Source organism: Ictidomys tridecemlineatus, chromosome 1 (genome assembly GCF_052094955.1).
Source record: "Ictidomys tridecemlineatus isolate mIctTri1 chromosome 1, mIctTri1.hap1, whole genome shotgun sequence".
Classification (NCBI taxonomy): domain Eukaryota; kingdom Metazoa; phylum Chordata; class Mammalia; order Rodentia; family Sciuridae; genus Ictidomys; species Ictidomys tridecemlineatus.
The window spans coordinates 220,824,578-220,849,051 of NC_135477.1; the positions used below are offsets into that span (position 1 = coordinate 220,824,578).

Here is a 24,474-nt window from a genome sequence, read left to right on the forward strand (position 1 = left end):
ATCACAGAGTAGATAAAATTTCTCTGTAGGAAACATCAATTGAAATGTTGAGAAAAAACAGGGGCTAGAGACTGACAGCAGATAAAGAAAAGAATGTATAAACAGAATGGACATGTCCATAAAAAAACAAGAGTCCAATAACCTTGATATGCATCACAATATAATTATCTGGTTGTTCCAGATGCTGCAGTCAAAGGGTGAAGGTGGCAGAAGTTCACACTCCAGCTCCAGCTGCAGAGTGCATGAGGCCTCTTCCCTCAGTGCCTCCCAACTCCCTCCACCCACCCACACAGTGAGGACTGAACCCAGGGTCGCTCTGACTTTGAGCTACATCTGCAGCCCTTTTCATTTTATTTTGATACAGGCTCATGCTAAGTTCCAGGCAATCCTCCTGCCTTAGTCTCCAAGTCTCTGGGATCACAGGCATGCACCACCATGCCCAGCTACTCTTGTCCCTTTGTAAGTGTTGCTCCCCATTTCCTCCCTATACAGTTTCCTATCCAAAAAAAAAAAAAAAAGTGGATCTGCTTGATATATTCTCGTGGCAGCTCTGAGCCTTCCTAAGCAGAAATGGCAGCTCTAAAATGCTTCCCCAGTTTCTCCAGAGACCCGTAGATCAGAGGTTAAATAATCAGCCCGAGGATCCCAGGCTTGCTTTCCTGCCTTGGCTTAGACCTGCTTTCCCCTGGGCACTCACAGTGACTGGTGACCCAGCACACCCCATCTTCCAGGGAAGTCACTGTTGTGAATCAGCTGCAGGAAGTTTAATTACTACAAAGTACCAAGATGCAGTGGAGGCTTCCTGTGTTAAGCTGATGTCTCACTTGTAAAAGATCTGATCATTTTACATTCTGTGTTCAATACTCATGGAAGGTCCTTGCTTCCCTTCAGCCAGGGACTTTTTAGTCTTACTATAGGAAACCTATTGTGTGACAAACATGCTAACATTGCTTCAATTTCAGGGTAAAACTTCAAGAAGTGAAGAGGAAACGAATTAAGTGAAATCTACACACTTCTGATTTTGTTTCAGTATAGATCGTATCCTAATTTACTTTTCAGGTCAGAGATGGTTTTTTCAATTGGCATTTCTACTTTCAACTTACTGGTTACAAGGTTGAAGTCAAAATTCTCATAGCTGGATCACAAGTTCAAAGCTAGCGTCAGCAACTTAGTGAGGCCCTAAGCAACTCAGCAAGACTGTCTCTAAATAAAATACAAAAAAAGGGGGCTGGGGATATGACTCAGTGGTTGAGTACCCAGGAGTTCAATTCCCAGCACCAAAAATAAAATAAAATTCTCATAACTGGTCAATGAAAACCTGAGTATAGCTTTTCTTGCAATTTCAATAGATGACAAGATGGTACAGAAAATGCATTCAGAGATAACAGACTTTCCCAACTTGCTGTTTGCCTCACAGAGCAGAACAATTCCTCTTGTTTGGCCCCAAGACACTTCTCTGGAAATTCTCTTGCACAATAGCCAAGGATACCCATTTTTAGAGCCCTGCTGCTAAGAAAAGGCACATTATCACTTTGTATGTTAAAAAAAAAAAGCTGGAAGATATTATTTCTTTCAGATGAATATGAAGTCATTTCCAAAGAAATGGAGGAATTGATTTGTGTCTAGTCTTGTCAAGAGCAGTTCAAAGTTTGCATCATCAGTAAAATAGGTTATTCTTCTAGAAGAAGATGATGGACTTAGTGATGAGAACAGAGAAGATGTCTATAAAGCTTAGGCTTTGGAGTCTTGCTCCCACCAGCTCCTGAGAGTGCTGGGGTTAGCTGCTGGTGGGAAATAGAAGGCAGGACACATTTAGGAATTGTTTCTATGTAAGAGTTTCTGGTAAATTGCCTAATCTCAGAAGAAAAGAACATGGATCTCCAAGGATTTAGTAATTTTTTTTTCATCAGTGCTGGGGATCAAACCCAGGGCCTTGCACATACTAGGCAAGCACTGGACCAACTATGCCATACCTTCAGCCCTATTCTAGGAACTTACTATGATTCATTTTTTCTTTCTGTATACTTATTTTCATATCAATTTTTAAAAAATATTTATTTTTTAGTTGTAGTTGGACACAATACCTTTATTTTATTTGTTTATTTTTATGTGGTGCTGAGGATCGAACCCAGGGTCTCACACGTGCAAGGTAAGTGCTCTACTGCTGAGCCACAGCCCCAGCCCCATACCAATTTTTTAAAATTTATTTATTTATTCTAATTTGTTATATATGACAGCAGAATGCATTTCAATTCATAATAAGTATACATATAGAGCACATTTTTCATGTCTCTGGTTTTTCACAAAGTAGAGTCACACCATTCATGTCTTCATACATGTACTTAGGGTAATGATGTCTATCTCATTCCACCATCTCTCCTACCCCATGCCCCTCCCTTCCCTTCCCTCCCCTTTGCCCTAAATAAAGTGCCTCCACTCCTCCCATATTACAGCCCCACATTTTGGATCAGCATCCACATACCAGAGAAAGCGTTTGGCCTTTGGTTTTGGGGGACTGGCTTATTTTACTTAGCATGATATTCTCCAACTCCATCCATTGACCTGCAAATGCCATGATTTTATTCTCTTTTAATTCTGAGTCATACCAATTTTTATATTCATAATTTCACATTCTTTTCCTTAAACAGCACCCAAAATTGTATAAGCTTCAGGACTCATGCAAAATCTGGCTCCATCACTGTGTAAGAATGAATGATTTTTTTAATTACAATTCACTACCAAGTCTCAGTTCTTCATTTCCTTAATTGATGGCTTCTTGTTCCTGTTCCATTTTTTTTAAAGAGAGAGTGAGAGAGAGAGAGAGAGAGAGAGAGAGAGAGAGAGAGAGAGAATTTTTAATATTTATTTTTTAGCTCTCGGCGGACACAACATCTTTGTTGGTATGTGGTGCTGAGGATCGAACCCGGGCCGCACGCATGCCAGGCGAGCGCGCTACCACTTGAGCCACATCCCCAGCCCTCCTGTTCCATTTTAAAAATAGATTTTACATTATAACCTTTCCTTCATTCAGCTAAGCTATAGAATAAAAATTTAGAGGTGTATGTCTGGGTGTGTGTGTTGATAGGAGAAAAGAACCAAGGTACTGGAGCTTTGAAGGCAGGACTTAGTCCTTCTACTAGAAAACAGACTGCTATTTTTTTTTCCTCACTGAAATATTGAAATGTCCCAAACTGGCAATATGTTTCTTGCTCTTCAAAGTTATGAATACATACTGAAATTTCAAAGAAACCTCTCTTACCATTCCAAGAGTAGAATTACTTTTCTGAAGGATGCTGTTAGGAAGAACTTATCGCTAGACTTCCTCTAAGGATATGATGGAGCACATTGTTCAACATTTCACCCTGTCTTTTTCTGGAGCTCTTTCCAGAGAATTTTTCTGACCCTAATTCCAGGAATGGCTGTACTTCTTTGGGGCCACTGACCTTTTTATCTTATTGACTATGTGAACTATATAAGTAGTCACTGTTCCCATTTTGAGCTGCCTGCTGGTAAACCCAAAGCTAAATCTGCCAATGGGTCATGCCTTATAATTATTTTTTCTTGCGATACTTGGGATTTAACCCAGGAGCATTTTACTACTGAGCTACATTCCGGGCACTTTTTGTTTTTATTTCAAGACAGGGTCTTGCTAAGTTGCTGAGGCCGGCCTGGAGCTTGGAATCCTCCTGCCTCAGCCACCTGAGTAGCTAGGATTACAGGAGTACACCACCACGACCAGGCTTTATGCCTAGTAACTATGGTGTAGATAGACTCCTGACTCCATTTTAGGTTGTCTTTCTTCCTTTGTTTCTAATTATTCCTCACTTAGTGTTGTTGTATTTTATATTTTCTTTCTGGAGAGAGGATTAGAGATGTGAATGAATAAACCATTCTTTCAAAAGAATTCTGATTATAGTTTTAGCATGGATATATGGATTTGTAGCAAAAATAAAAAATTAAAATAAAAATCTTTACTGACCAGACCAAAATAATAAGATATTAAAGTGAGTTATGAGGAGCTTCCTTCCTTCCCACCTCTTCACACTCACGTGCTGCTGGCTCACCAAGGGAGTCAACCAGGCCTCCCGTGTCCCAGGATTCTGTCACCTAACCTTGGGAACATTGATAACAGCGACTGCTTCTAAACAATCTTTGCCATGCTCAGAATCTACTGCACACACACACACCCTCCCCCACACACACATTCCTAATAAGACCCCTGCCAAAGCCAATGTCTCGGCTTGGCACCAGAATCACGAGCCACCACACACCTTCGTAGGTTCAAACAGCAATTCTTTATTCCCGCTCTCACACCGCCTCCACACAGGTCCAGGGGCAATCGCGTTCTACCGTCTCCCGCACAATTCACCTACTTCACAAGGCTCTCTCCAAATCCCATTTTAATCTCACGAGAACTCAACAGGAACAAGCAACAGGAACACCCTAATCCCAGCAATAATCTTCAACCTCTAACTTCCCTAAAACCCATTATCTTAAACTGGCAACACCTTAAACTCAAGGAGCCGGTTACTTCCTCAAACCTGATCTCTAAACCCGGATCCGCCTTGGTCCTTGAGCAAGGTCACCTTATTAAAGCATGCATGCAATGTCCCATCGAATGTCCTCTAAGCAGCATGGGGTATGCTTGGCAAGAAAATTTTGATGCGTCATTCCTACTTGGTAATGGCCCTCAGCAGATCCCTATGCTCTAAGAGCACTTACGAAGATCCAAGATCTATTCAGGATATCCATTCCACTTGCTCAGGGGCAGAGGCATACCAAAGAAGTTTCAGAGAAGGTCCTCGGGTGCCTGGAAGAGAGTTGGAGGCATCCTGGATCTAAAAAATGGCATCACAGATCATTTAGGAAGGAAAGAGAACTGACTGGGGGAGGGGAGCCCCAACCTCCCTAGATGAGGCTTGAGCCATCTTGTGGGCACACTAGGTCTCCTAGAGGAAGCAGGTAAGGACTGGGGTGGCCAGAAGCAGGGAGCACAGCTGTCTAGGAGGGAAAGGAGTCCTTGGGGTTAACTCTGGCCAGGTCAGTCTTCTTCAGAATAGATCTAACCTTAGATCTCAAACTTCTCATTGCTCATGATTTCAGATTCAAATCAGAGTGAGAAGAGTTTTATCATTACTCCGGAATTTCTAGTTCGGATGTACTTTTGCCCCAACCTCCCTGTTTATGGAAGTGTTCAGCCCCCAGACTTCTCTCTTATGGCACCACCCCCAATCCCACCCAACTTCACTCTGCTAGAAACCCTCTCACTGATATTGCTGATTCTTTTTTTTCTATTTCAATTAGAGGTGCCTTTCTCAGATTTTTTCTCCTATTCCTAAAAAGAAGAGGTAGGTTGGTTGTGGGTAAAGAAGAGGTAGGTTGGTTGTGAGATTCTGTATGCATCAGATTGATCTGAGTGTTTTATTTCCACCACAAATTGAGATGACTAATACTAAGTTATGTTACCTAAGAAAGGAAAATCAACATTCAAATATATGTTAAGACCCAGACTGAAGAGGATACTAAACGAACACTTTAGAATTAAGTGCACTCAATCTGCTTGCTACAGTGTAAGATCCATTGTGGATCTATTTTGTTTAACTGCTATATCCCCAGAACCTGACACATACATAATATGTGTTCACTTAGTATTTATTGCTGTGTTGATTGTTGGCACAAATGGATCCGTATTGATGATTAGAATGATACTCTTTTCAGGCTGCTGTAACTAAATACCATAGATTGAATAATTTATAAAAAACATTTATTACTCCTAGTTTTGGAGGCTGGGAAGCCCAAGATGAAGCTACCAATAGATTCAGTGTCTAGTGAGGGCCTATTTCCAGTTTCATTAAAATGGCGCCTCCTTACTGTGTCATCGCATGGTGGAAGGACAAGGCAGTCATCCATAGGTTGCCCTTTTTATAAAGGAACGAATCTCATTTATGAAGGCTCCACCCCTGTGACCTCGTGACCTAGTCGCCTCCCAAAAGGCTCCATAGATGGAATTTCTTTTTCTCTCTCTCTTTTTGGAGACAGTATCTTTATCTAAAAGATCTCTGTCTTTTTGGAGACAGCGTCTCTATGTTTCCCAGACTGGTTTCGAACTGGCAATTCTCCTGCCTTTTCTTCCTAAGTAACTGGGATCGTAAGTGTGCATCACCATGCCCAGAAAGGGAGTTAGGATTTTCACATATTAATTTGGGAGTAAGGAACACATACATTCAGACCATAGCATTGAACAAAGTCTCACAAAATCTGAGGCCTTCTTTCTCCATCTCTTATGCCCGTAGAGGAGAGACCAAGTTGACTGTTAGTTTTTAGAGGAAAAAAGGGAGGAGGAATGAAGAAAGGGAAATCGGGTCATTTGGATTTCCTCATTAAAGGATATATTTGCTTCAGTATTACACACTGTGCTTTAGTGAAACTGGTGAACTCCACAACTGAGATTGCAGACATCAAATTGTGACCATGGCAGATACTATTTATTTCTTCCTTTCCTTCTCCCACAAAGAAAAAATTTGCTAACAAAGCTTCAGTTTTGCTCAGTATTAGATGACTGTGTATTTCAGAAACATCAGCCCCTTTCCCATCTGGTGATGAATCTTGATTCATCTAGACCATTCATGGTATTCTACCTGCCCTTACCAGGCTATAAGAGACCTGTGAAGCAACCCAGAGAGGGAATCTGCTAGGAGACTTCTGCAAGAGTCTTCATCACATCATGTTTGATGGAACTTGAGGAAAACATAGGCCTCTTCACCTCTTCACATCTTGGAACCTGAGGAGCCAGGGCAGGTATGTTGAGAACATGACAGGGTGAGCCTCAGAGCAGGCAGAAATGGCAAAACAGAAGAGTAGAAAATATGTGGGTCCTGCCTTATATCATTGAGCCATTGATTAATCAATGCAAGAGCTTCCTTTCTTCTAACATGATAATGAGAGTTAATATAAATTTCTACATTGAAACTATTCATTTGCATTTTCTGTTACATACACCAAAAGCATATCTGCTGGTACAATGACCAAAAGCAAGAGAAACAAACAAACAAACAAAAAATACTCCACACTCATCCTGGTAGAACGAGCTAAGAATGTATACCTTAGAAACAGTTAAGGTTCCCAAAAAGGCCAATTAGCTTTGACTTGAGTTATATAAATATCACTCTCCACAATTTGCCATTTTCACTATGATTCATTTGCCTAAGGTTAAACTTTATCCAGTCATTTCCCCTAAGGTTTTTTTTATACTTATGATTCTTTTCTTGGCAGCTGAATTTACTCTGGAACAAAAGTCGACAAACTTTTTATAAAGGGCTAGATGATAAATATTTCATGCTTTGCAGGCCATACAGTCTCTATCACAACTACTTTATTCTCTCACTGCAACACAAAAGTAGCCATCAATAATATATCAATGAATGAGTGTGGCCATTCTCCAAACTTCATTTATGAATACTGGAATTTGAACTTTCTATTATTTTCAGATATCACCAAAATATTCCTTTTATTGCTTTCAACCATTCACAAATGTAAAAACCACACAAATGAATACACATAAAATCAGAGTAAATCAGGATAAGATTTGATGTTAGTATATTGTGTTGAATAGTTTTGTAAGATGTTACCTACCATTGGAGAAAATAGTAAAAAACACATGGGGTCTCTCTATATTCTTTTTTTAAATAGTGGTAAAGTATAACATAGAATTTGTGATTTTAACCATTTTTAAGTTTATAATTCAGTGACATTAAGTTACATTTACTTTTACATCCATCTCTAGAGCTTTTTAATTCTTTCAAAATGAAATTCTGTACCTACTAAAAAATAACTCCTCATCACTCCTAAACCCTTTTTAGTCTCTGTGAAATTGACTCTCTTGGTGCCTCATGTAAGTAGAATCATACAATATTTGTCCTTTTGTTTCTATTTTTTTTTCACTTAGCATGAAAGTTCATCCAGACTATAAAATGTATCAGGATTTTATTCCTTTGTTTAAATTTTTAAAATTTACTTATTTATTTATCTTAATTAGGTATATATGACAGAATGCATTTTGATTCATTGTACACAATTGCTGCAGAACTTTTCATTTTTCTGGTTGTACATGATGTAGCATCACATCATTTGTGCAGTCATACATGTACCTAGGGTAATGATGTCCATCTCATTCCACCATCTTTCCTGCCCTTATGCCCCCTCCCCACTCCACCCTCCCCTTTGCCCAATCAAAGTTCTTCCATTTTCTCCATGCCACCCCCTCCCCCACTACGGTTCAACATCCACTTATCAGAGAGAGCATTCGGCTTTAGTTATTGGGGATTGGTTTACTTTGCTTAGCATGATATTCTCCAACACCATCCATTTACCTGCAAATGCCATAATTTTATTCTCTTTTAATGCTGAGTAATATCCCATTGGATAAAAATAACCACAGTTTCTTTATCCATTCATCTATTGAAGGGCACCTAGGTTGGTTCCACAATTTAGCTAATGTGAATTGAGCCGCTATAAACATTGATGTGTTTATATAAACATTACTATAGTAAGCTGATTTTAAGTCCTTTCAGTATAGACTGAGGAGTGGGATAGCTGGGTCAAATGGCGGTTCCATTCCAAGTTTTCTAAGGAATCTCCATACTGCTTTCCAGATTGGTTGCACCAGTTTGCAGTCCTACCAGCAATGTATGAATGTGCCTTTTCCCCCACATCCTCGATAACACTTATTGTTGTCTGTATTCTTGATGATTGCCATTCTGACTGGTGTGAGATGAAGGATTTTATTCTCTTTAAAAAGATGAATGATGGGGTTGGAGTTGTGGCTCAGTAGTAAAGCGCTTGCCTCTCACACGTGAGCCATTGGGTTCCATCCTCAGCACCACATAAAAATAAATAAATAAAGATATTGTGTTCATCTACAACTAAAAAATATTTTTTAAAAAAGCTGAATGATGTTCCATTCTATGCACAGACCGTATTTTGTTTAGTTATTCTTCTAGGGCTGAGCTTTGAGTTGTTTCCACCATTTGACTGCTATGAATATGCTGTTCTGAACATTGGTATACAAATATCACTAAGTCCCTGTTTTCAGTTCTTTTAGCTATATACCAATAAGCAGAATTTCTGAATACTATGGTAATTATTGATGAATAATATGGTAATTATATGCTTCATTTTTTTAGGAAATACACTACTGTTTTCCAGAATGGCTGCACCATTTTACATTCCCACCAGCAGTGCACATGGGTTCCAGTTTCTCTACATCCTTGCTAATACTTTATTTTTTTGTCTTTTTGGTATAGTCATTCTAATGAATGAGAAGTGGCATTTTATTGTGGTTTTGATTTGGATGATTATTTATGTTGAATTTTTCTTCATGTGCTTATTGATCATCAATATTTCTTTAGAGAAATGTCTATTCAAATCATTTATGCTTATTTAAATAATTTTGTTTCTATTTATTTATAAGAATTCTTTATATTTCTGGACATCAATCTTATCAGATGTCCAGAAATTTATTTCTTTACAAAAATTTTCTCCCATTCTGTGAATTGTCTTTTTATTCTTTTGATACATAAATATTGTCTTCTTCTTCTTGCTATTTCTTCTTCTTTGGATCATGCATGCTGGGCAAGCTCTCTAACACTGAGCCACATTTCCCAGCCTACTGATATACAAATATTTTTCATATGTTTGATGAACTGCATATTTTTATATGGTTGAAAAAGAGCATATTTTTATGTTTGTTCAGGACAGCATATTCATAATAGCCAAAAGGTAGAAACAACTCAATGCTCATCAATGGATAAACAAAATATGGTAAGTGCATGCAATGGAATATTATTTGGTCTTTAAAAAGGAATGAAAGCCTGATACATATTACAGCCTGAATGAACCTTAAATACATTATGCTAAGTGAAAAAAAAATGAAACGAAAGGAAAAATATTGTACAATTCACTCATATGAGGTACCTAGAAGAGTGAAATTCACAGAGACTAAAATTGACTGAGATAATTTTGATGAAGCCTCCTTTATCTATTTTTCCATTTCTTATCACCGTGTGTACATCTATAATTATCTCAAATTTTAATCAAACAAAATACAAGAACTATTATTTGCTCATGATCATATGAAAAAACAAGTACCACTTGGCTCACAAAGACTTAGTCTGCCAACGCCTGCTGCGGAATAGAAAATGGAGTTATTGAAACTGTTTTCTTATATTCAAAAGCTCTATACAATGTCTCATCAGCTTCTAACCCATTACCTGGGGCTTAAAATTTTAAAATAGTTTGGCATATATATGTATGCATATGGTTTCATCTTACTTGTTCCAAAGATCAAGGGACTTATCAAAAAGGAGCTGTTCCACATTTGATTTTAAGAAACCAACATCCCATGTTTTTAAATGCCCCTTGAGAACTTTGCTCTTAACATGTTTTCATGCTCTGTATTGCACTGCCACATAGCATTTCAAAATGGGCCCTTTAAAGTCATCCACCCTCCCTCCTCTCCTGGGAATCCTTCTTCCACGTCCTTACACAGACATTCTGCAGCTTGGCCTCCCACAGCTTCCAGAGGCAGCCACTTCCAGAGCTTATGGGCTCTAATGGATAGCAAGTCCTGATATCACTGCAATTCAAGAAGAGTTTTCAATTCCCTTTTAAAATTGAGTACAGAGGCTTGCTTACAGAAGGTGCTACGTTAGATCACATCCTCCACAGTTGGTATGTTGGATACTTACTCACCAAATTCACGTGTTAATGGTGTTTGGCAGCAGGGCCTTTGGGAGGTATTAGGTTTAGATGAAGTCATGAGGGTGGAGTCCTCTGAAAGCATTAGTGGCTTTATAAGAAGAGGAAAAGAGACAAGAGCTAGCACACTTACTCTGTTTGGCCTCTGCCATGTTATAATGCAGCAAGAAGACCCTCACCAAATGCCAGCACCATGCTTTTGGATTTTCCAGCCTCCAGAACCATGAGGTAAAAATATATATATATATATATATATATATATATATATTCATCACAAACTACTCAGTCTGTGGTATTCCATTATATAGTAACAGCAAACAGACAGAGGATTTCATGATAATAATGTTCTAGTTCTAGAACAAAGAGATGACTTCATGTATCTCCTACTATGTTTTATAATTTACTTTAATGCTACATAAATTCTTTTTAAAATATCGAGCATTTTATGATAAACATATTTTAAAAGAAGTAATTATTTGTGTCTCTTATAAATGTTATTATATAAAAGGTGCCAGTGCAAATCTTCTCAGAGAAATTCAAAGAGAACATCTCCAAGGTTATAACCCCAACCCAAGCTCCGTCATGAATTCCCCCAGACAATTCAACAACCATCCCACAGTCCCATAATTGCCTCCTTCCAGTCCATTCCCCATACTGTGAACAGACTGATCTGCTTAAAAGGCACCATGTTTATGCTACCCTTTTACTTAAAATATTTTAATAGTCTCTCATCATTCTCAGAATAAAAGCCAAAATTCCCACCACAACCCACGAAGCCCCACACTAGCCACATCTCCAGCCTTGTCTTGTTGTCTCCTCTTAATCCTCCACGCAAGAGTGCAAGTGCACCCTCTTCCAGAATGCTCTGTGTCTACCCCACACACCACTCCTGGCCCAGAGCTGTGTGTTTTCACTTCTCTTGGGTAAATAGGTAGGAGTGAGATTATTACATATATGTTTAACTTTATAAGAAACTGCCAAATTGTTACCAAAAGCCCCATTTTGCATTTCCATCAGTAATATACAAAAGTTCTAGCGTTATAGTCCTTGCTAGCACGTGGCATTGGTAGCTTTGTTATATGCTACATGTTTAACGAAGCGAAGAGAAGTATCTGATTATGAGGTTCTGCTAAGATGCATAGAGGATGAGTTAACTCCTTTGATCTCGTTTCAGTGAGAGTTCTCTGGTCTGTTATCTCCCCCTCACCCTCCAGCCTTCATGGTAATAACTTTTAGCCAAGCTGCCATGAAAGCACAGGGGGATTTAACATGCTTAACCACAGAGATTGTTTTTCAGACCGAATTGATAAAAGTACAGCAGCTTCAAAGTCTTAGCTTACCGTCTCTACCCAGCACAGTCTTACTTACCCCTGACCATGACTTCTTTGTAGGAATCAAAGTGGTGAGTGTGAAGGTTACATGTGTGGAAATGTCACAAAGGGCATAGTCACAGAGGGTGAGAGACTTCCGGGAACGGAAATACTTCTGAAGGTTGGTTAACATATTTTCCAAATCAACTGGTAGTTTAACTCTGCAGAAGACAAACGATAAATTCTTTTTTTTTTTTTCCATTAACCCATCACTACCTGTTGGTAGGCACTGGGAGCCACAGGTACCTTTAGCAGTTGTACTTTGGGATACTGAGTGTGAGGGTGTTAATGTTACACCCCTTAAAAGGTTGACAGCAAATTGCTAGGAGGGCTTTGCAGTTTGCTTTTGATTTCATCAGAATATTCCAGTGAGAGTGTTTTTGACTAATAGAGTAAAAGAAGGCTGGCTCTGGAGCTAGCCTTTGCTAAGGTAGCATTAATGAGTCAACAGAAGCTATAAATAGGACTCGGCATGAACTTCTGTCCACAATTACACCACTATTCCCACAAAGAGAGATGTTACTAATGAAAAACACAGCCTGCTAGCCACTACTAAAACCAAAGGCTATGCAAACAGCCCTGAAGTCTGATTTACCAAGATGTCATTGTGTGTTTCTTGGTGGCCCTTCTGGGTTGTGAAGCAGTTGTATTGTTTTCCTTAAGGATCATCAATGGGCGTACCAGCTGCTTGTCAAATTCTCTCCTGGTGATAAATCCCAGACAAAAACTTCCTTGACTTGGTCATTTATCTTTTTAACTTTAACTTTATTTCTTTCCTTCTCCTTCCCAGCACATAGTACATATATCAGATAGTACAGTGCAAGTGCACACAGGAGAGTTCCATAATTATTCTTGGAATGGATGAACAGATGGACAAATGTGAATGTTAACTCTATACTTCTGCATTACACCTAGAATTTTGAAAAAAAAAAAAATATATATATATATCCCCATACATTCTAGTAAATTCCTCATATAATATGTATTGAAATGGTTCCTTTTTCAAAAAACATCTCTTCCAACCACTCTACCATTTTTCCTTACACCCTTCCCTGAGAAAATAAAACGTTATCTGGAAGCAGTGAAAGGGCAGCATGTTAAGACCCCGCCATTCCCCACAGCCAAGGTCCAGTTTTCCACTACCTGTGAAAGACAGGAGACAGGAGAAGTAGGGTTTAGAAAAGAGAAAAGGGAAATGTTCAGAAATGGTGGAGTACATGAAGTTCTACTAGTGTAGACAACCAGAGCCCTTCACTCTGGGGGTCTCTAAAGGCACCAGATTCTAAAGAAAGAGGTCCAGAAAAGGAAACAGAGGTAGAAAATTATCTTTGCTGCAAGTTTGTCTGGTTGTCCTTTGGCCCCATGGCCAAGTTCTTGTATATGCGCTAACCCTGAGTCAGGGAAAGCAAGGAAAGTTGGGAAGATGAGCTGTGTGTAGCAGACTGCAGTATTTCCTCTTGCTCGTGTTCTGATGCAATCTAAGTAGACAGTGGACATTCACTTTTCCTTCCCCACATCAGATATCATAAACAATAGCCTTCCTCCAAGGCCACCCTCCATCTCTGCTGTAAAGTGCAATCCTTTTGCAATGTGTAGACTAATCTATCTGAAGAGACTCTGTTCTAGGGATCGAAGAAAAAGAAAGAGATTCTATTGGTATGCAAGACCAGTATCCTCTGAAACTAGTAATAAGAAGTCCAAACAATGTCTTCTTCAGATTCTAAGACTCAGTTCTGTTGAGATGTGCAGAACTTGAGATGTTGCCTGCTTTTCAAAAGGGCTCCCCACCCCCCACTGCTGTGGTGGTGTAAGAAAATGCAGAGAGACAGAGCTCAACTCTGAGCTTCAACTTCCAGCCCCCTTCTCCCTTTAGCTCATTCTCTCATCCTCAAAGTCGCAAAGAGCACATAGATTCCAGAAAAAGAACATATTCATGTATGACGACTCTCAGATTGGGCAAGTTTGAAGTGATTCAGAAAAGACAAAATCAGAAGCTATAAGAATATAAACCATCAAGGGTGGCAAAACATGAAGAAAGATTAGAATGACAAATGGATGTCCATAGACCCAGGGAATACACTATTTCTCTGCTTTAGTCTTTAAAGGGAAAGGAAATAGTTCAGAACTAAGATCTCACATGTTACTGTCCTACGCTCTTTTTACCTTACTGGTCCACCTCAGAAGGACATCTGACTAGTTTTACTCATCTCTGAAGACCTGTCCATGCTCTGACATAGTTAAGGTTATAAATATAAGGTCTTCCCAGTATATCTTGAGCCAGTTAATGAAGTTTAATCTATTTGAATGCTGCAATAAGTAGTTTCATCTTAGGCATGGTGGTACACACCTGTAGTCCCAGCTATTGGGAGGCTTAATACATAAGGATCACTTGAGTGTGTGAGTTCAAGACCAGCCTAGGCAACATAGTGAGACCCATTTAAAAAAAAAAAGTTGATTTACATTGATAAATTGTAAAAATATGGTAACATGGTTTACTTAAGGTTTGGATATGAGATTATGAGATGTCCTCTAGAAACTATGTTGATGCAGGAATGTTTGGAGATAAAATGATTGAATTATGAGAGCTGTAATCTAATCAGTCCATCCTACTTTGCATGTACTGACTGATAAGTGTAGACAGATGGGGCATGGCTGGAGGAGGTAGGTCACTTTGGGCATGCCTTAGAAGAGTTCATCTTCCCAATGGTCCCTCACCCTCTCCCCTTGCTTCCTGATTCTGTCAGGAGCTGAGCAGCTGTCTTCCGCTGGACCCTTCTGCCATGCTGTACAGTTTCATCTTGGGCCAGGAGCAATGGCGTGGACCGCATACAGACTGAGATTTCTAAAACCATGAGCCCCAAATAAACTTTTCCTTCGCTAAGTTGTTCTAGTCAGGTATTTTGGCCACAGAAACAAAAAGCTGACTAACACAGATATGAACTGATATCGATCCTGGACATCCAAAAGGATTCTGAAGATTGTCTCTACAGACTCTGTGGTTAGTCTGTACTAGATGATCTTATGGTGACTTTAGAACTTTCTTTAGAAATGAATTATACTTCATCTTTTCATCAGATTAATCTTAATCAGATTAATATAGAAGTCATTTCCTTGATGGGGATAGATGTAAAACATCACACTTAACAACTGATTTTTAAGATTAACCAAAAACACAATTTTGTGGTAAGTCTGACAATCATAACTAGTGTAGGTCATATTGGTTATTTTCATAAAATTAGATGCCTAGTTTATAGAAACAAAAACAAGAGGCTTACTTGGCCATGATCCAAAGTGAATCAATAGCATATTTTTAAAATTCTTTTATTTATTTTAAGTAGTTATACATGACAGTAGAATGATATATGAACTTTGATATATCATGAAATCTTTGAATACTTTTGATTTGCATTTCTCTAATTGCTAGAGATGTTGAACACTTTTTCATATATTTATTGATTAATTGTATTCTTCAGTGAAGTGTCTGTTCAGTTCCTTAGCCCATTTATTGATTGGGTTATTTGGGGTATTTTGTTCTTTTTTGGTGTTAAATTTTTCGAGTTCTTTATATATCCTAGAGATTAATGCTTTATCGGAGATGTGTGTGGTAAAGATTTTCTCCTAATCTGTAGGCTCTCTCCTCATGTTATTGTTTACTGAGAATAAGCTTTTTAATTTGAATCCATCCTATTTATTGATTCTTGATTTTAGTTCTTGCACTTTAGAAGTCTCGTTAAGGAAGTCAGATGCTAGGACGATGTTGTGCGGATTTGGGCCTATGTTTTCTTCTATTAGGCGGAAGGGTCTCTGTTCTGGTGCCTAAGTCTTTGCTCCACTTTGAGTTAATTTTTGTGCAGGATGAGAGATAGAGGTTTAATTTCATTTTTCTATCATATGGATTTCCAGTTTTTCCAGCACTGTTTGTTGCATAGGCTATCTTTTCTCCAGTGAATGTTTTTGATACCCTTATCTAGTATGAGATAACCATATTTATTTGGGTTTGTCTCTGTGTCCTTTATTCTGTACCATTGGTCTACAAGTCTATTTTGGTGCCAATACCATGCCATTTTTGTTACTATAGCTCTGTAGTATTAAGTTTAAGATCTAGTATTGTGATGCCTCTTTCTTCACTTTTCTTGCTAGGGATTGATTTAGCTATTCTGAGTCTCTTATTTTTCCAAATAAATTTCATGATTGCTTTTTTCTATTTCTATGAAGAATATCATTGGGATTCTAATAGGAATTGCATTAAATCTGTATAATGCTTTTGGAAGTATGGCCATATTGATGCAAAAATTCTCAATAAAATTCTGGCAAATTGCATACAAAACCATATTTTTAAAAAAAAAAAAAAGAGTGCACCATGATCAAGTTGGATTCATCCCAGGGATGCAGGGTTGGCTCAATATATGGAAATCAATAAATGTAATTCATCATATAATAGACTTACTTAAAAACAAGAATCATATGATCATCTCAATAGGTTTAGAAAAAGCATTTGACAAAATACAGCACACCTGCATGTTCCAAACACTAGAAAAATTAGGGATAGTAGGAACATACCTCAACATTATAAAAGCTATCTATGCTAAATCCAAGGCCAGCATCATTCTAAATGGAGAAAAATTGAAAGCATTCCCACTAAAAACTGGAAGAAGACAAGGATGTCCTCTTTCATCACTTCTATTCAACATCATCCTTGAAACTCTAGCCAAAGCAACTAGACAAAAGAAAGAAATTAAAGGGATACAAATAGGTAAAGAAGAACTCAAATTATCAAACTTGCTGATGACATGATTCTATATCAAGAAGATCCAAAAAATTCCACCAGAAAACTTCTAGAACTAGTAGATGAATTCAGCAAAGTAGCAGGATATAAAATCAACACCCATAAATCAACCATATTCCTATGCATTAGCCATGAATCCACTGAAAGAGAAATTAGGAAAACTACTCCATTCACAATAGCCTCAAAAAAAAAAAAAAAACCTGGGAATCAATCTAACAAAAGAGGTGAAAGACTATAAAACACTAAAGAAAGAAATTGAAGAAAAACTCAGAAGATGGAAAGATCTCCCATGCTCCTGGAAAGGCAGAATTAATATTGGCAATAGCATATTTGACAATAGATATTTTGGAGAATCCTGGACCACAGATGTTTGTGAAAAGTTACAACTATGAACAACTTATGAAGATAGTGTGTAGGTGTTTACATGTATAATCACACTGCTCCAGTCCAGAAGAAATTGGATCCAGGCCTATGGTGATCCTTCAGGGCTCTGGTTAGACCTGAGCAGAGATGATGACCTCAGAATTCTGGGCCCATCCAAACCAGGAGCAACCAGACATAAGCTACAGACTTACCTGTTAACCTCCCAAAACTTTTAAGATTCCTTCAGTTTTCTAAGGAAAATTCAATTTGCTACAGATTTGCAAGATTGGACCATAACTCAAGAGACTGAGACCAGTGTAGACATCTTTTTACATGAAACCCAGCAAGATATAGCCTCCACAGTCAGAGCTTTCAAATATTAGAATCACCTGGGAGCATGTTTTTAAAAACTGAGATAAAATGAATATGACATAAAGTAACCATCAACCATTTTACAGAATATAATTCAGTGGTATTTCATACATTTATAATGCCGTGCAACCATTACTTGTATTTCCAAAACATTTTATCACTCAAAAGACAATCCTTATCCATTAAGAAATTGCAGCTGGGGAGCATTTTAAAAGTGCATATTCCAAGGCCCAGACCCAAGAGATTGTAATTCTGAGAGCATGGAGATGTTTTTCAAAACTTCCGGGTATCTCATTCTTAGATATTTACCCAAATGGAATGAAAATATGCCCGTACAAGGAATTAAACATGAATGGCTATAGTAACTTTATTCATAATTACCCAAACCTTGGGTAACCCAAACTTCTCTCAATTAGATAATATATAAGCAATCTGATAACATCTATATAATGGAATAGTACTTAGCAATTAAAAGGAACCAACATGCAACAAAAGTGAAATCTCCAGTGTATTATACAAAGACATAGAAATCTATTTTCCATACCATATTCCATTACATAGCATTCCGGAAAATATAAAACTATAGCAATGGAGAATAAACAGGTGGTTTCCAGAATTTAAGGGTAGCACCTAGGTTTTGAGTACAAAATGATAGCACGAGGGAAGTTTGAGAGCAATGAAGCAACTGTTCTACATCTTGGCTATAGTGTGGTAGCAAGGATTTGTCAAAACTCAAAGAACCTGATATCAAAAAGAGTGAATTTTGCTAGATTTTTAAATGTGAAGGTAAATTCCATGTGTTTCTGGATGGGCAACCTTTCTGGGGAACACGTGCATAAATAATGCTGGACAAACTAGTTATTCCATAACCCAGGCAAGTTACACTTTGGACACTTGGAAGCCATCGATTTGCCATTACTATTTCTCTGGTTGTCCTCATAGCATTTGGATGTTTTTCACAGTCTAGAAGTACAAAAGCAGGCTGCCAAGCTGTAGCTTGGTGTGGCTTGGGCTGCACTGTGGTTTTGTTTTAGTGTTTGTCAAACGGAAACCACCACCAAACATGGTAAATTTAGAACTTTTTCTAAAAATGAGTTATACTGTCTCCTCATCAGATTAATTTTAATCATATTAATATGGAAGTCATTTTTTGATGGGGATAGATGAAGACAAAAGATAAAATATCAAGTTTAACAACTGATTTTTCAGATTAACTCCACATCAGAAACCTAAACTCAGCATTTAAAAAAAAATTTTTTAGTTGTTGATGGATCATTATTTTATTGATTTATATGTAGTGCTGAGAATTAAACCCAGTGCCTCACACATACTAGGCAAGTGTTCTACCACTGAGCCACAACCCTAGCCCTAAATTGAGTGGTTTGGATATGATAAATCTGATGATCCTAACCAATTCCAGTATAGGTCAGTTTTGTTATTTTCATAAAATTAGATGCCTTTTATGCATGTGTGTTGGAGAAAAGAGTATTGGGAATTAAACTGAGGGTGCTTTACCACTGAGCTACACCCCCTGTCCTTTATTTTTTTATTTGAGACAAGGTCTCATTAAGTTACCAGGTTGACCTTGAAGTTGAAATCCTTGTGCCCCAGCCTCCAGAGTCGCTGGGATTACAGGTGTGCACCACCACACCCAGCTAGGTATCTTTTCTATAGGAAAGAAAATAAGAGGTTTACTTGGCCAGAGACCAAAATGAGTCAAAAGCATATTTGACAATACACGTTTTTGTAGAATCCAGGACCCCTTTATTTGTGAAAATTTACAACTATGGAAAACGTATGAAAATAGTGTGTACATGTTTATGTAATTAGTCTCAACAATTCTAAGTCTAACCCTGCATAAATCAACCTCACTTAAAAAAAAAAAAAAGCCATATCCTGCTATGGCTGATCATACCCTGAAAACTAAATTTCAAAATAACATGGCTAAAACTCAAATTGAAATTCCCAGGTATAAGAAGAAAATAAACAAGAAATAGGCACAACTTAAGATAAAGATAATTCCAACTGTGGAACTCAGAAAATGAGCAAACAAACATGTCCCCCATGCAAGGAAGTAGGTCCTACTGAGGTTTCTATCCTGTTAATCCATATTTTCTAATTTTCAATTCTCTTTGCTGGCCCTAGTCTCCAGTGATTTCTGTTGATAACTATAGCTTTGCTTCCTCATCACTTTGCAAAAGATAGCAAAAACTCCTTCTCTAAGACTTTCTGTTCACATTGCTTCTTTTTTTAGAGCTGCTTGTGCCTGAGAGGAAATGGAGCTACGAGTGTTTCCTTTCCATTCAAAACTGGCACTTTTTGTAGTGGGGGAGGTAGCTAAGGGTTTACAGTTTGTTCCCAACAGATTGAGATAGCACCAAGTTTTCCTATAAGCCTCTCTGGAGGCCCTTGTGTTACAAATTATTTATAAATTTTATCAAAACCTCCAGGAAGCAAGCTGGGCAAACTCTCCCAATGCCAGATGGCTCAGCAGACTTGAGATATTGCTGCTCTATTGCATGTCCCTGCTTCTGTTGCTCCAGACCCCAAAACACATCCAATGAGCGAGTGCATGGAAAGCACTCCCAGGTTCTCACGCAAAGTTCCTCTCCACAGAGGAATGTACAGGGGAAAAAATAATTGGACCTATCTAAAGCTTAGAACAATGATAACAGACCTCCAACTTTCCCACCAAAACACCTCCAGGTGGAAAGGAATAGGTACAGCCTCAAGGACTAGACCATAGCCAGATATTCTACTTAATTATATGTATCTATGGTTTAAAAACAAAAATGACATTGGGGTACTTGTGCAAACTTAATAATAGTAGTATTTAATGGCTCTTTCAGAAATGTTGCTATGTTTATTGTGTGAACCAGAATTCTTTGGGTTGTAAGTGATAGACCATATTTTGAACTAGCTTAGAGGGAGAAGGGCACTTGTCAGCTCCTATAAACAGAAAGGACAAGATGATTCAAGGGATGGAGAATCCTAGTACATTTATCCCCTTTGCCTCTGGTTTCTTCTTCCCACAAGGGGAAGGTTGAGGGGCCCATATTTCAGTTTCTCCCTAAAAAAGGAAAAAGCTGCTGCAACACACACACACACACACACACACACACACACACACACACACACACACCAATCATATTTTGAAGACTTACACTGCACGTCCAAGTGATGGAGGACAAAAGGACAATTCCCACTAAAGAAGGGAAGAACACAGACATGGCCTCTGGGGGAAAAAAATTGGCACTAAGAACGGATTATTTTTATCTTGGGGCTTCATGTATTTCCAAGCATGAGGCCTTAGAATTCCAAAAATATATTTATGTCAGTTTGAGAAGCACAGATACATGTGGCATCTAGGCCTCAGAGGGCCTCGGGTTTGATGCTGTGTGAAGAATTTTCTAGTGAGGAGCTGTCTTGTTCTTTGGTAAAACATTTAGATGGACAGTGAGACCCTTAGGAGCCTGAGGGAGACATGGCAGTGAGAAAGAATTCGAAGCCTTCTGTTAGAAAATACTAACAGAAATGTCAGCATATAAGAAGAGATAAAAAGAAGGAAGATATAAAGTGGAGGAAAGAAGAGCAGTTGGCACGAATCTGTGAATTACATTAAAAATTCCTAGTAGCAAAGTAACCGAGGAATTCCTCAATACTAGGAGATATAATGTTAAATTTGAGGCTGTGTTGCTACAAAATAAATTCTGTAACAATGATAAATTACAAAACCCATTTTCTTTCCTTTCTGGGCTCAAAACTAGTCTACATTTCCCAGCTTCCCTTGAAGTTAGATATAGTCATATGACTAATTTTAGCCAATGGGGTATAGGCAGAAGTGATATGCGCTACCTCCAGACCTGACCAATATAGCTTCCACATTATCCTCTACTCTGTTCTTTTTCCTATAGAATCAAGTGGAGGATTCCATATCCTAGAAGATGCTGGAGCCACTGCGAGGAGTTCTTTGAAGAACTAGGCTCTTCGAGCCTCTTCTACTTCCCGTTGACTATGATGTAAGTAAACAATAATCCTTCATTGTTCTTTCTAGGTTATTTCAAGAGAGTTTGTTATAGCGGTCGCATCCTAACTGATGCATCTTCTTTACTCCATCCCCTTTCGAATCCTCCAAAAAGTTTATTGGGCATATAAATGTCCTATAATGGCTCTGTGGCAGTCAAAAGAAGGCTTGAGGTTTACAACTGGGTTAACAAGGAACAGAAAGAATATTTACAAGAACGCAACATGTTCCATAATCTAAACCCATTTGCAAAAACAGGATCAGGGGTGACAATGAGACCATAAGCTCCTAGGAAATTTGCAGAAGTGTGGGAATGGGCTTTGACTTCCACAGAGCATGGAATGAGGGAGGTTTCAGGAACTTTATTTAGATCTAAGGGGGCAAGCAATACTCAAATGACTGATGAATTTCACTATTTTTATATTCAGGGTGCTATGAGTGAAAAGTCTTTGCTTTACATCCCAAGGATAAAGCACAAAGTCTACATTCTTCTGGTTGCCTCACCCAAATGGAGATTTCCCCCTCCATTTCTGTTTTTTCATAGCAGGTTACTGATTGTCTTTAAGGCATTAATGATATCAAAAAATTTTAGCTATGCGCTCCCCACCCCAAGACTCTAAGCTTGGTGAGGACAAGGGGTACCTGTTTTATCCTCCATAGTATACCTGGCACCTAACACAGTGCCTATCACACACTCCACAGATTTTAGTTGAAATTAATGAAATGGAATCTCTAAGTGTGGAAGCCTCAAATAGTCCCCCACTGAGCTCAGAGAATTCACTTCTTACTACAATTTTGGCCAAGTGAATATTTGTTTCGCTACCTGGTTATTTGAAAATGCATTTGAAAGTCATAACCTTTCTTTATACAAAGAACATAGGACATTTATTATATTATGATATTTTGCACACATGAATTTCAAAATAGAAACAGAGATATGTAGGTTTTACTTTTTTTACGGGTAACGTTTGCTTCTTTCTAGAAAACACAAGAATCTTTTTTCCATGTGTTATAGCCTAGACTGAGTTTGAAACTAAAAGTTCCCTGTCCCATCAGCTCAGGAAGTGACAATATTAAATAAAAGCCTTCCTGACCTGCCTTCTGGAACCTTTCTCATCAGAGTTCCAAGAGCGATAACTTTCGTTTTTAGAGAACATGATATTAAAAGAGCAGAGTGATATCCTTTGTCTGATTGCTTTATATGAATTTTGCAGTTTTTCCTCAAACTGCACAGCTTAGACTTCTAATTATTCTTTTCTCCCAACAGGTCTCATTTTACCCTACACAAATCTGAAAGTTCAAACTTCCACGTTAATATCTTGTTAGCAATTTTTAATAATTTTGTCAAATTGACATTAAATATATACCAATCTCCTTTTCTTTCTTTGCTTGTAAGTTTACTTGGGGTAGATTTAATAAATACCTGATGATTTTCTTTTCCCTTTTATTTTGAGAATGAGCTTTTGGTATTATTGTTCTTTCTTCCAATAGTAGTTTATTAAAGAATAAATTCTACATCAACATTCATTTTATAGATGAGACAGCTACTTAGCAGCAAATCATTTTCCCTCTTATTTTATGTTAATATTATAATATGTTGATATTTTCTTGATGCAGTAACTTCACATACATAACATGATTACTTTGAGTTCACCACAAAATTGTAATTTATGATTTACCATTATGAGCAATATACATAATATTACAAAAACAGAACTTATAGTAATGGTAAATTATACCAAATTTCTTGCAATTTCTTAGATATGCCACATAGGTTTTTTTTAGGCATCCAAGTCATTACAAACAATTTTACTTCAGTCTACAATGTCCTTTCCTAGCTTCTAAGCCTCTTTTATCTATCAAGACCAAATTGAAAGGTCACTGTCTCTGCAGTCTTCCACATCTCACTCTCTTCTCTGTATTGCCATGGCTCACTATACTAAGTTTGTACTTTGCAAAGCTGAATACCATGAAGGCCAAGTCCTTGATGTCTGTATTCTTCCCCAGAACCTAGTACTGATTTGTGCATTACATGGGCACTTAATTAATATCATTGGAGGAGTAAGGGAATGAATTAATAAGTAAACCAAACTCAATACCCCTTCACTGAAATTAGTTATTGGTTTCTTGAGAGTTAAAGCAAAGAAGGAAAAAAAATAAGGATGTCTTATATAATCTGTCAGTGTGACCCTGTAGCTGCTAAATTACATGAATACCTAATGCATCTTACACAATGCTGATACAGACACTTAGTAAATGTTCCCCCCTATCCATCCTCCATTATGTACACACAATTGTTTTAGCAGAATGAAAATAAGAAGATCAGTGTTTGAAGTTGTATCAAATATTGTGATGAGAGAAATGAGCTTCTTTATCCTTTGAGAGATTAACTGGATTGTCCAGTGGAGGTGGCTGAGCAGGTTGATAACTACCCAAGTTAGAAGACTATCTTGGTGGGGCTGGGGATGTGGCTCAAGCGGTAGCGCGCTCGCCTGGCATGCGTGCTGCCCGGGTTCAATCCTCAGCACCACATACAAACAAAGATGCTGTGTCCACCAAAAACTAAAAAATAAATATTAAAATTCTCTCCCTCTCTCTCTTAAAAAAAAAAAAGAAGAAGAAGACTATCTTGGTGCCCAAGACAAAAAAGAAGCTGTAGTACCTCTAAGCACAGAGGAAATTCAGAGGAAAGTAAAATGCCATCGTCAATTAGCCATGTTTGCCTTGGGCACAAGACAGGGAACTGGAGCTTCTTGTCCTAGAACTAGAATCTGTTTCCTTAAACTGAAGTAGACCTGGAATAA

The 24,474-nt window shown here is 38.0% G+C and overlaps 2 long non-coding RNA genes across 2 annotated transcripts; one reads left to right on the top strand and one right to left on the bottom strand.

The window, feature by feature from the left end:
- Positions 1 to 2,557: 2,557 nt before the first annotated feature.
- Positions 2,558 to 12,260, bottom strand: LOC144365242 (uncharacterized). Its single transcript, XR_013423567.1, has 4 exons — positions 12,124 to 12,260; positions 10,750 to 10,846; positions 6,649 to 6,781; positions 2,558 to 4,810 (listed from the first exon to the last, which is right to left on the bottom strand). It is a non-coding gene; the product is annotated as an uncharacterized LOC144365242 (long non-coding RNA).
- LOC144365244 (uncharacterized) lies at positions 6,120 to 23,032 on the top strand. The gene is made up of 3 exons (XR_013423568.1): positions 6,120 to 6,798; positions 21,561 to 21,665; positions 22,938 to 23,032. It is a non-coding gene; the product is annotated as an uncharacterized LOC144365244 (long non-coding RNA).
- The last annotated feature ends 1,442 nt before the right edge of the window (positions 23,033 to 24,474 follow it).